This window comes from Hypanus sabinus, chromosome 18, assembly GCF_030144855.1.
Source record: "Hypanus sabinus isolate sHypSab1 chromosome 18, sHypSab1.hap1, whole genome shotgun sequence".
In the NCBI taxonomy this organism is placed as follows: Eukaryota; Metazoa; Chordata; class Chondrichthyes; order Myliobatiformes; family Dasyatidae; genus Hypanus; species Hypanus sabinus.
The window spans coordinates 74,816,492-74,828,119 of NC_082723.1; the positions used below are offsets into that span (position 1 = coordinate 74,816,492).

Sequence of the window (11,628 nt, forward strand, 5' to 3'; positions counted from 1 at the left end):
GGCCGAGATAGAGAGGATGTGGAGAGGATTTCCTTTGGTGGGGTGGCCTGGGGCCAGAGGACACAGTCTCAGAATAGAGCGATGTCCATTTAAAATAGAGATGAGGAGGAATTTCTTTAGCTAGAGGATGGTGAATCTGTGGAATTTGCTGCCACAGACGGCTGTAGAGGTGAAATCACTCGGTGGGTGTATGTAAGGTGGAGGTTGACAGGTTCTTGATTAGTCAGAATGTGAAACGTTACAGGGGAAGGCAGGAGAATGGGGTTGAGAAGGAAATGGATCAGCCATGCTAAATGGTGGAGCAGACTCAATGGGCCGAATGGCCTAATTCTGCTCCTACATCCTATCATCTTATTTAGGTGGGGGTAAGCCTTCACAGTTTTGGCATCTAGTCTGCAGCATTTTCAACACTTCCTCTCCTCGAAAGGGTCCTGCAATCCTGGGGCTGGGCTCATCCCTCAGGTCGATTGGGGTGTGAGTGACCCGTGTGGGTGGGAGTCACTGTCATCCATACCAGCAGGAAGTCCTGCCTCTCTCCAGGGTCCTGACCCGCCTTCCCCACCAAATGACTGGTTCAGCGTGAGAGGTTACTGCCTGTCAATCAGCACTGACACAGGATCTGACCTCGCCTGGCCTTTCAGCGCAGAGAGCTTCATGAGATGATTGATTATGTTGGGATATGCTCCCTCAAAATCTAAAAAAAAGATCTAGAGCCTTTAAAGAAAATAAACTTTGTAATCCCAGTGAAATGGGATTTTATATTATTGTTTGTTTCAGTGTTTCTGGAGAACTCAGAAGTGATACTTTCAGTACTTTTTTGAAAAATAATTGATTTAGTTTAACCCAACAGCACAAGAGGAGCCCATAATTGCACCTACTGCCTCCTCCCTCTGAATGATTGATCCCAGTTTCATTCCTTGAAGTTCAACGCTATTCAACGTCAGCCTGGAACACCTCTTCACTCAGGGGGTGGTGCGGGTGGGGTAAGGAGCCAGCTGCCGGCTGAAGTAGCAGATGTGGGTCCAGTTGAAAGTGCGTGGATGGGAAGGATTGGACAGATATGGTCCAGGTGCGGGCAGGTGAGACGAGATAGAAGACCAGGTCAGCATGTACTAGCTGGGCTGAAGAGCCTCTTTCTGGGCTGTAATGCTCTATGACCAAAGCCTAGCACACAGTCTGCTCCCAGTTCAGGGCTCTCCTGATTGCTCCCTTTGTCTTTCAGATACCCTGCTGAGTATTCCACGTGGTTGCATCACCGCCTGGAATGGGGGACAGGTTCGGAAAGAGCTCCATCAAGGTAACTGGCCTCCCCAGCATCCAGGACACTTTCAAACAGCAATGCGTCAAGAAGGCAGTGACGGAGGATGATTGGTGACCTGATAGAGCTGCATAAGATGATGAGAGGCATTGACCGTGTGGATAGTCAGATAGTCCCCAGGGCCGAAATGGCTAGCAACAGAGGACACAGGTTTAAGGTGCTGGGAGTAGGTACAGAGGAGATGTCAGGGGTAAGTTTTTTACTCAGTGAGTGGTGAGTGTGTGGAACGGGCTGCCGGCAACGATGGTGGAGGTGGGTACAATAGGGTCTTTCAAGAGTCTCAGGTACAATGGTGCTCAGAAAAATAGAGGGCTATGGTTAACTCGAGTTAATTTCTAAGGTAAGGACATGTTCGGCACAACTTTGTGGGCTGAAGGGCCTGTATTGTGCTGTAGGTTTTCTATGTTTCTATGTTTCCATCATTAAGGACGCCCACCATCTAGGAGATGCCCTCTTCTCATTGCCACCATCAGAGAGGAGGTACAGGAGGTAAAGGTATAATGAGGACACACACTCAACATTTTAGACGCAGCTCTTTCCTCTCTGCCATTAGATTTCTGAATAGACAATGAACCCATGAACACTACCTCATGATTTGTTTTTGATTTTTTGCACTCCTTTTTCACAACTTAATTGTATATGTACAGTGTCAAAGTCTTAGGCTCATTCAGTATATATAATACAGACTTTGCTAAAGTCTGAGGCACATTCATATATACAGCCAGGGTGTCTAAGACTTTTGCACAGTACTGCAGTAATTTTATATATTGCACTGTACTGCTGACATAAAAAAAACAAATTTCATGACATATGTGAGTGATGATAAACCTGATTCTGATATGGGTCTCTATTGTGGACTGAGAGTGGGAAGGGGGCAGGGAGAGGGGAATCATGGTTGGGAAAGGGGAAGGGAGAGGGAAGCACCAGAGAGACATTCTGTAATGATCAATAAACCAATTGTTTGGAATCAGGGATGTCTCAGGGCTAAGTGTGTCTGCACCCACACCCCCCACCCCATCGCTGGCACTCCTTCTCTGCCACCTGTCCCACACCCCTCCTGCGGCACTCCACCCTCACCATTCCCAACATCTTTTGATACCGCCAGATTTACAAACTTGCTCTCCACTTCATGTTGACAAATACAGTCCTCTGCCCTGCGCCAGTCTTTCGGGTGTAGCCCATGTTCTTGGTGTGTCCCTCCTCACTCAGGAATGAAGCCTTTGGATCTTCTGTTGGTGTTTCTGCAGCTCCGCATGTTTACAGGATGAGGTTGCTAACCCCATGCCCAACCCCCCCCCCTCCTCTCTCAGCCAGCTTTGGAACTGCCAATGGAGGAGATGTCCCTAACAACAGTATGCTTCAGCTTTGTATTGTGACCTGAAACTGTAGTAACTAGGCGCTGTGTGCTGGGTGTGACTGTGTACTGCGATTTGCACCTTGGCCCCAGAGGAACACATTTTGTTTAATGTGTGTGATTGAATGACAATCAAACTTAAACTTATTTGCCTGTTCTGCCTACCTGTAGGTCACACAAGGACAATTCTGGATCTCCCACCCTGCCTGTAACCCCAACCCAACTGGTAATATGGGTTGGACAATAAAGATTGTCACATAATCTAAAGGGGGAAATGAGAAAGTCAAGCAGTACCTGTGGGAGGAAAGGAAATTGTATTTATTGCTTATTTATTTATTCTTATTATTTTTCTCTTCCGTATTTTGTCTTTTGCACATTGGTTGTTTGTCCGTCTTGTTGGGCGTGGTCTTTCACTGATTCTATTATGTTGCTTGAATTTACTTGTGTGAAGGGAGTTGGGGCCTCAATATTTCTATCATTCATTTTATGGGATTCATGTTTCATGGTTGTCTGTAAGAATTTCAGGCTGGATACTGTATAGGCCATTTGGCCCATCAAATCTGCTCCACCATTTCATCACAACTGATTCAATTTTCCTCTCAGCCCCAATCTCTTGCCTTCTCCCTGTATCCCTTCATGCCCTGACCAATCAAGAATCTATCAACCTCTGCCTTAAATATATCCAATGACTCGGCCTCCACAACCACCTGTGGCAACGAATTCCACAGGTTCACCACTCTCTAGCTAAAGAAATTCCTCCTCATCTCTACAACGCCCCTCTAAAGGAATCCTCTCCATTCTGAGGCTGTGTCCTCTGGTCTTAGACACCCCCACCATAGGAAAAACCCTTCCACATCCACCTCCAATCCATCAAGGGCTTTCAACATTTCAATGAGGTCACCTCTCATTCTTCTGAATTCCAGTGAGTACAGGCCCAGAGCTCCTCATATGACAAGCCATTCAATGTCATGATGATTTTCTTGAATTTAAGGTTATTCTGGAGCAGTGCTCATTGCTGAGTCCCGGATTTGAGTTGTGTGTGAACCACCGTTCTCTGCGCTCATCCCAAGTAAGTTTGATAACTTCCTGCATTATTCTCCAACTACATTGTCTTCATTAATTTCTACTATAGAGTTCTGCGTTTACTGCACGCATAGCAGCACAGATGTCCACGGTACTGTGCAAAGTTCTCAGGCACGTACGTATAGCTCGGGTGCCCGAGACTTCTGCATAGTACGGTAGTAATTTTAAGTATTTCAATGTACTGCTGTCACAAAAAAAAACAAAGTTCATGACATATGTGAGTGATGATAAACCTGATTCTGATATGGGTCTCTATTGTGGACTGAGAGTAGGAAGGGGTCAGGGAGAGGGGAATCATGGTTGGGAAAAGGGGAAGGGAGAGGGGAGGGAGTGGGAAACACCAGGTTCTGTAACGATCAATAAACCAATAGTTTAGAACAAAATGCCTTGCTTGGTGTCTCAGGGCTGGGTTTTTCTGCGCCCGTGCCACCCCCCCCCCCCCACCCGGCACACCTTCTCTGCCACCTGTCCACATCTCCCCCGCGGCACTCCACCCTCACCATTCCCAAGATACTTTGCTCCTGCCAGAGTTACAAACTCACTCTCTGCTCTGCATTGACAAATTCAGAACTGTGCACAAGTCTTTGGCACACATGTATGGTTAGGGTGCCTAACTAAGACTTTGCACAGCACTGCTAACTCAGGACCTCAGATCCAGGCAACATTTCCTCTGTGCTCTTCCAATTTTCCTGCTCTCTTTCCTGTAGGCAGGAGACAAGAACTGTGCACAATACATGTGATATTGTATACCCTCTCCAACGTCTGGCTTTCGTTTCTCCATTCCATCCCTTTCTACAGTCAATGGTCAATTGATGTGGCCAGGTCTGTGTTGGCCTTTCTGTTCCACATAAACCTCATCTTCATTCCCCCCCCCACCTATTAGCAACTCCCTCCATTCCTCGTAGCTCCCATCGATGGGATTCCTCTCCACATCTCCCTGTGGGAGTGAGTTCCACATTCCAAGCACCTCGTGACTCTCGGCTGTTGTCCCCGATTCCCAGTAGGATTTGATCAGCTCTGCGCTCGCGGGTCTTACTTTTTAGATTTCCCCACGAGCCGGAAACACCTTCTGCCTCTATTTGTGCTGCCTTGCCTCAGCTCTTTCAGTGTTTACATTCCTTGTGCTGTCGACTTGACGTCGACATTTCAGTGTAGTCTGGGTCTGTCTCGCCATCGTGCGTTAAGAGGAATGAACAATTTTTCATTTTGACAGATCATAAAAAAACAAGACCAGTGCTCCTGCCAGTGATGCAGCAGATAAAGGATTTGGCCAATGCCTTAATCAGGCTGGCACATTCCAACTCTGACCCTTGACCCAGAGTGATTTAACCAATCTCATCTGAGACGATAATGGGCTGCAGTAAGGGGCTTTGGGAGAGGAGGGGGCAGGGGAGAAGTCAGGGTTCCTTCTCCTCTTTACTGATGGGAAAGGTGTAGGGGAGGATGAATCAGGCATGATTGAACAACCCCGGTTAAGTCTTGTATATACATAATGGCATTGGGTTATGGCAACAGAGCCTAGAGGGAGAGATACCACAAGCCTGTACCCTGATGTCAACAGCAGAGTCTCTGTGTAGTTGATCAAAGGAACCCAGGAATACCGATCCATAATTCCTCCAGAGTGGTGTCCCAGGTAGATAGGATAGGAAAGCGAGTGTTTTAGCACAAATCAAGGTATTGATTACATAATCATAAAGACAAGAAAGTCTGCAGATGCTGGAAATCTAGAGCAACTCACACAAAATGCTGGAGGAACTCAGCAGGTCAGGCTGCATCTATGGAAATTAATAAACAGTCGACATTTCAGGCCTTCTTCAGGACAGAATACAGGTGTTATGTTAAAGTGAAATATTTTAAAGATTCGCTTTATTTGTCACACGTGCATACAGAGAAATGTGTCGTTTACATCAACAACCAACAGAGACCGAACAACAATTGTGTGCAGGACAGCCTGCACATGTCGCCACACTTCTGGCACCAGAACGGCACGCCCACGACACGCTAAGCACCGACCCGAACCCCGCATCTTCGGGATGTGGGAGGAAGACTGCGTGGTCACGAGAACTGCGGCGGTAATTCAATCCCAATCGGTGACTGCTTGCCCCGAAACACTACGCTCCCCTGCCATCCACTTACTGTGTACGAGACGTTGGTGAGGCCGAATCTAGGGAATTGTGAGCAGTCCTGGTCACCTGCCTACAAGAAGATTGAAAGAGTGCAGAGAGAATTGACAAGGACATCACTGGAAGTTGAGGCCCTGAGTTCTCGGAAAAGACCGTGAGATATAGAAGCAGAATTAGGCCATTTGGCCCATCAAATCTGCTCAGCCATTTCAAAGGGACATTTCATATTAGAGAAATGTATGCAATATACATCCTGAAATTCATTTTCTTTGTAAGCATCCATGAAAACAAAGGAGTGCCCCAAAGAATGAATGACAGTCAACTGTTAGAACCCCTAAGCCCCCCCCCCCCAGCTCCCCTTCCTCCTGCACGTAAGCGGCAGCAAAGTGACGATCCCACCTCCCCCCACTGGCAAACTAAACATGGGCGCCCCCGCTGAGCGCTCGACAGTGCAGCAAAGCATCAGTAAAGACACAGACTTGCAGTGCCCCAAAGACGACTCGTTCACCCGATAATCTGACATACCACAGGCTCTCTCTCTCTCTCTCATGAGGGAAAAAGAGGTGTCCCTGATCCACAGCAAGAGGGGAGACATTACAAACAACTCACTAATTTACGATGTTAAAAGTCTGTTGCGTCAGTTTTTCCGAGCTTGGGTCTCTGGACACGCAGCCAGCTCACTGCTTTTGGTCTTCTTCCTCCGACAACACACCAATTTCCTGTGGAGGCACAGACCTCGAGACCGCCCGCCTCCAGAGCCACAATATCCCAGAACCCTGAAGGCGTGCTAGTCTTCTAGGCCGCGTCCTTGGTATATTGAATAGTGGCCAGTTGTAGGACCCCGACAGCTGGTCCCATTCTTGCAAAGTCAGCGTATAACTCCAGGTCAGGGTCTTCAAAAGAACCCTGAAAGGGAAAAACAGAGATACTAAAGACAGAAATAGAGCTGTTTCCGAAGATGCCAGCAAAGGAGTCGCCATTAGGCACTACCATCTCCTAAGCTCCTCCCCTTTTTCAGCTGCTGCGTTTCTCCTCTCTGCCCCATTCTCTTGCCTTCCCTCATATCCCTCAGGACCTGACTAATTCAGAATTTATCAACATCTGCCTTAAATATGCCCAGTGACTTGGCCTGTGGCAATGAATTCTACAGATTCACCATGCTCTAGCCAAAGAAATTCAACCTCATCTCCATTTTAAGTAGACATCCGTCTGTTCTGAGATGTGTCCTTTGGTCTTAGACAGGGAACATCCTCACCACATCCACTCTATCGGGGTTTTTCAACATTGAACATTCAATGAGAGCCCCCCTCATTCTTCTGAATTCCAGTGAGTATAGGTCTAAAGGGTTGGTAAGCGTAGGACTTTGTTGCATCGTACATGTAACTATAGGTCAGGAGTTCCCAATCTTTTTCATGCCATGAACCCTGGACCACAGGTTGGGAACTCCTGCTCTCGGTAGGTGGCTAAGGAAGAGTCTATGGGCATGGGGGAGAGAATGGGTTTCAGGAGACTGGAGAATAAAGGGGGAAGTGAAAAGATAGGGATTCTTCTCTGGAAGCCTGCCTGGACACGATGGGCTGAATGGCCTCCCTCTGATGTAAGCACACTCAGTGGCAACTTCATTGCCTCCTGTACCTAATCAATTGGCCACTAAGTGTACGTTCACGGACTTCTGCTGCTGTAGCCCATCCACCAAGCTTCAGTGTGTGCGTCTTTTCTGCACACCGCTGTTGCAACATGTAGTTATCTGAGTTCATGCTAGCTTGAACCAGTTTAGCCATTCTCTGACCTCTCGCATTAACAAGGCAATTTCACCACAGAACCACCGCTAAGATTCGTGCACAGTACGGTAGTCATTTTATGTACTGCTACCACAAAAAGCAAATTTCATGACATATGTGAGTGATGATAAACCTGATTCTGATCTGGGTCTCTATTGTGGACTGAGAGTGGGAAGGGGACAGGGAGAGGGGAATCATGGTTGGGAAAAGGGGAAGGGAGAGGGGAGGGAGTGGGAAGCACCAGGGAGACGTTCTGTAATGATCAATAAACCAATTGTTTGGAATCGAATGACCTTGTCTGGTGTCTCAGCATCTCATATTCCTCTCGGGAAATCCAGGTTGTGGGACCAGTTCTGAGCCCATCCATTTTGGTTATTATTCTATTGTGAATTTCATGAGTATGCCGGCAAGAAAATGGATCTTAGAGTTTTACATGTTGAAGTATATGGACTTTGATAATAAATTCACTTTGAACTTTGAATTATGTATACAATGTACAACCCTGAGATTTTTTTTTCCTACAGGCAGTCACAAAACAAAGAAACTATGGAACCTGTTCAAAAAAACCATTAAACACCCAGTTATGCAAGAAAGGGAACAAATCGCACATAAGGCAAAAAGCACACATAATATAAAACAGTCCAGAAGTGTTCAGTTCAGTTTAGTTCAGTTTACACCTCTGTTGTTCATTGACCGCAGGTCACAGAGCCAGTCTGTGCCGAAGCTCCCCAATCAGATCAGTAAAATAGTTGTGAAAGAGCAACCAGAATTCAGGACTAACCGCAGAGCCCTCCTAAAATGATCCCACAGCCAGCAGCCATGCCAATCAAACCCTGCAGCCAGAGGAGGTATCCTACACCTTCCTTTGGCAGCAGCGAGTGAGAGGGTGAAACACAGGCAGACAGCACTGAATACCCCTCGCCCTCTGCTCTTGTCCTCGTCGATTTCAACCTTGTCCAATGTTTTATCGATGAGGAGAAATGGGCTTGCTTGTGCTCTGTCTTTAGGCCACACACTCCACTCTCAACCTTGCCGAATTCCCCTGGAGACAGCAGAAGTGGCAGGTCACTCAATCGTCCAAAACCACATCATAAAATGTAAATTACAGACTCCAAGCGCACAAATTAGCAGTAGAAGCATATTTAAAAGAAGAAGAATTTTATGAGCTGTCTGCAGGATGGCACCACTGGTCACATTGGTCACTGGCACCATTTGTCTTGATTAAGTGTTATTAGTAACCCAATTAAGGTTTCAATACCTTGTATCTCATCTATCAAACTCTCTGAAACCCTTAAAGCTCTCTATCAGATTACTTGCCACTTGTGGAGAATTAGGCTGGGCCGCCCTCCTGTGGCATTGTGCATCCGGCATCAGTTATTGTGCATCCGCCACAACTCATTATCCCCAGCCCATACATCTTTGGAATGTGGGAGAAAACCATAGCACCCGGAGGAAATCCACGTGAACTTCCACATAAATCCCCAGCAGTTTTCTTTTTACAACGGAGGTTATCTCTCAGTGGAAATCAGAAAACGACGGTGTTGTCATGATTAGCCGACTGATTTTACACTTACCATTTCTGGAATACCACTGAGCTTTCAGAAGTATTAGACTTAATCACAGTAAGATGCACGAGTTTTGAAAAGTATTTACAATGACAAGTTAGATACGACTATAATTTGTTCCCCATTCACTGTCTTGGGCCACAAAGCAAGAGGGATTACAATGAACCCATCGATGTGTCATAAAAATATTTCGGTGCGTACTAATTGCTTTAACATAAATCTCTGTAATGGCTTGAGAAAGAATGACTCTGACACTTCAGTAATTTAAAACCACACACTTGATATTTGAGTAATTCCTTACAATTACTGAGGAATCGGTTACCTCTCTCTGCATACGGCAAGCAAGTCTCCATTGCCTTAATGCAATGCTTTTTATTTGCTAAAAAGGGAAGTTTCAAATGCCCATGCTGTCCACAGTGGACATAGAACAGAACAGCACAGGAACAGACTGTTCGGCCCACAATGTTGTGCCTAACCAGATAAAAAGCAAATCAAAAACACCCAAAAACTAACCCCTCCCATCTACTCCACGTCCTTATCCATCCTCACATCCATGTACCTATCCAAACATCTCTTAAAAGCCTCTAATGTATTTGCCTCTACCACCATCCCAGGCAGCAACCACTCTCTGAGTTATAAAAAATTACCCCTTACACCCCCTTGAACCTAGCCCCTCTCACGTTCATTGCATACCCTCTGGTATTAGATATTCTAACTATGAAAAACAGATACTCCCTGTTTACTCTGTGCCTCTATAACACATTGGAGCAGAATTAAGCCATTCAACCCATCCAGTCTAATCTTGTAAACCTCTATCCGATCTCCCCTCAGCCTCTGCCGCTCCAGAGAAAACAACCCAAGTTTATCTAGCCTCTCGTGATAACACATGCCCTCTAACCAGACAGCATCCTGGTAAACCTCTTCTGCACCCTATCCAAACCCTCAAATTCCTTCCTTAGTGGGGCAACCAGAACTGTACACAATATTCCAGAGGTCTGTAAAGTTGGATCATCACCTCTTGACTTTTGAACTCATGGATGCTGTGAGGATTGGTCTTGAGTGGGTTGTAGGGAATGAGAGGGAGATGAGAGGATTATGTTATCCTGCCTCACTTTCCCGGCACTCAGCTCAACTCTGTTGACCATTCATCAATGGAACTAAGTTAGGGAACTCATAACACAACTCCTAATTGATCAAAATTTGCACTTTATTGTCTCTGCACAAACAGCAAAGTAGCTATATTGACCCCAGGCCAACAACTTAAATCATGAATTCTACTGTTCCCTCCGTACCAATGGTCACTCAGACCAGGTCTCCACTTTACAACACCAAAATAGGGGATCTCCATTGGCCAGATGATCTATCCTTTCTTCTCTCGGTCCCCAGCTTAGTAGTTTCTTCCTCGTGATGGTGAATCTCTGGGGTTGTCACGAGTTTGCATTCAGAGAATCTGCTTTTATATGAACTTCTTACCAGTTCAAATGTTCTATTTCAGTTTTATTGGCAATGGATCATCTGACCTATAACACCTTCTTATTGGCTCTGGTACAAGCCAGCATCCAATTATTGCAACACACACAAAATGCTGGTGGAACACAGCAGGCCAGGCAGCATCTATAGGGAGAAGCACTGTCGACGTTTCGGGCCGAGACCCTTCATCAGGACTAACTGAAAGGAGAGAGACAAAGAGATTTGAAAGTAGTTGGGGGAGGGGGAAATGCAAAATGATAGGAGAAGACCGGAGGGGGTGGGATGAAGCTAAGAGTTGGAAAGGTGATTGACGAAAGTGATACAGAGCTGGAGAAGGGAAAGGATCATGGGATGGGAGGCCTCAGGAGAAAGAAAGGAGGAGGGGGGAGCACCAGAGGGAGATAGGGAACAGGCAGAGTGATGGCAGAGAGAGAGAAAAAAAAACAACTAAATATGTCAGGGATGAGGTAAGAAGGGGAGGAGGGGCATTAACAGAAGTTAGAGAAGTCAATGTTCATGCCGTCAGGTTGGAGGCTACCCAGCCGGTATATAAGCTGTTGTTCCTCCAACCTGAGTGTGGATTCATCTTGACAGTAGAGGAGGCCATGGATAGACATATCAGAATGGGAATGGGATGTGGAATTAAAATTAAAATTAAATAAAATTAAAATTAAAAGCACTGGGAGATCCTGCTTTCTCTAGCGGACCGAGCGTAGGTGTTCAGCGAAACGGTCTCCCAGTCTGCGTCAGGTCTCACCAATATATAAAAGGCCACATCGGGAGCACCGGACGCAGTATACCACACCAGCCGACTCACAAGTGAAGTGTCGCCTCACCTGGAAGGACTGTCTGGGGCCCTGAATGGTGGTGAGGGAGGAAGTGTAAGGGCAGGAGTAGCACTTGTTCTGCTTACAAGGATAAGTGCCAGGAGGGA

General features: G+C 46.4%; 1 long non-coding RNA gene across 1 annotated transcript in view; it reads left to right on the forward strand.

The window, feature by feature from the left end:
* The window catches only part of LOC132377543 (uncharacterized), a 9,938-nt gene extending 2,054 nt beyond the window's left edge, over positions 1 to 7,884 (forward strand). The window contains exons 2-4 of the long non-coding RNA XR_009506683.1: positions 1,223 to 1,297; positions 3,664 to 3,741; positions 5,645 to 7,884. This is a non-coding gene — a long non-coding RNA (uncharacterized LOC132377543). The remainder of the gene's footprint in view (positions 1 to 1,222; positions 1,298 to 3,663; positions 3,742 to 5,644) is intronic.
* Positions 7,885 to 11,628: the final 3,744 nt, after the last annotated feature.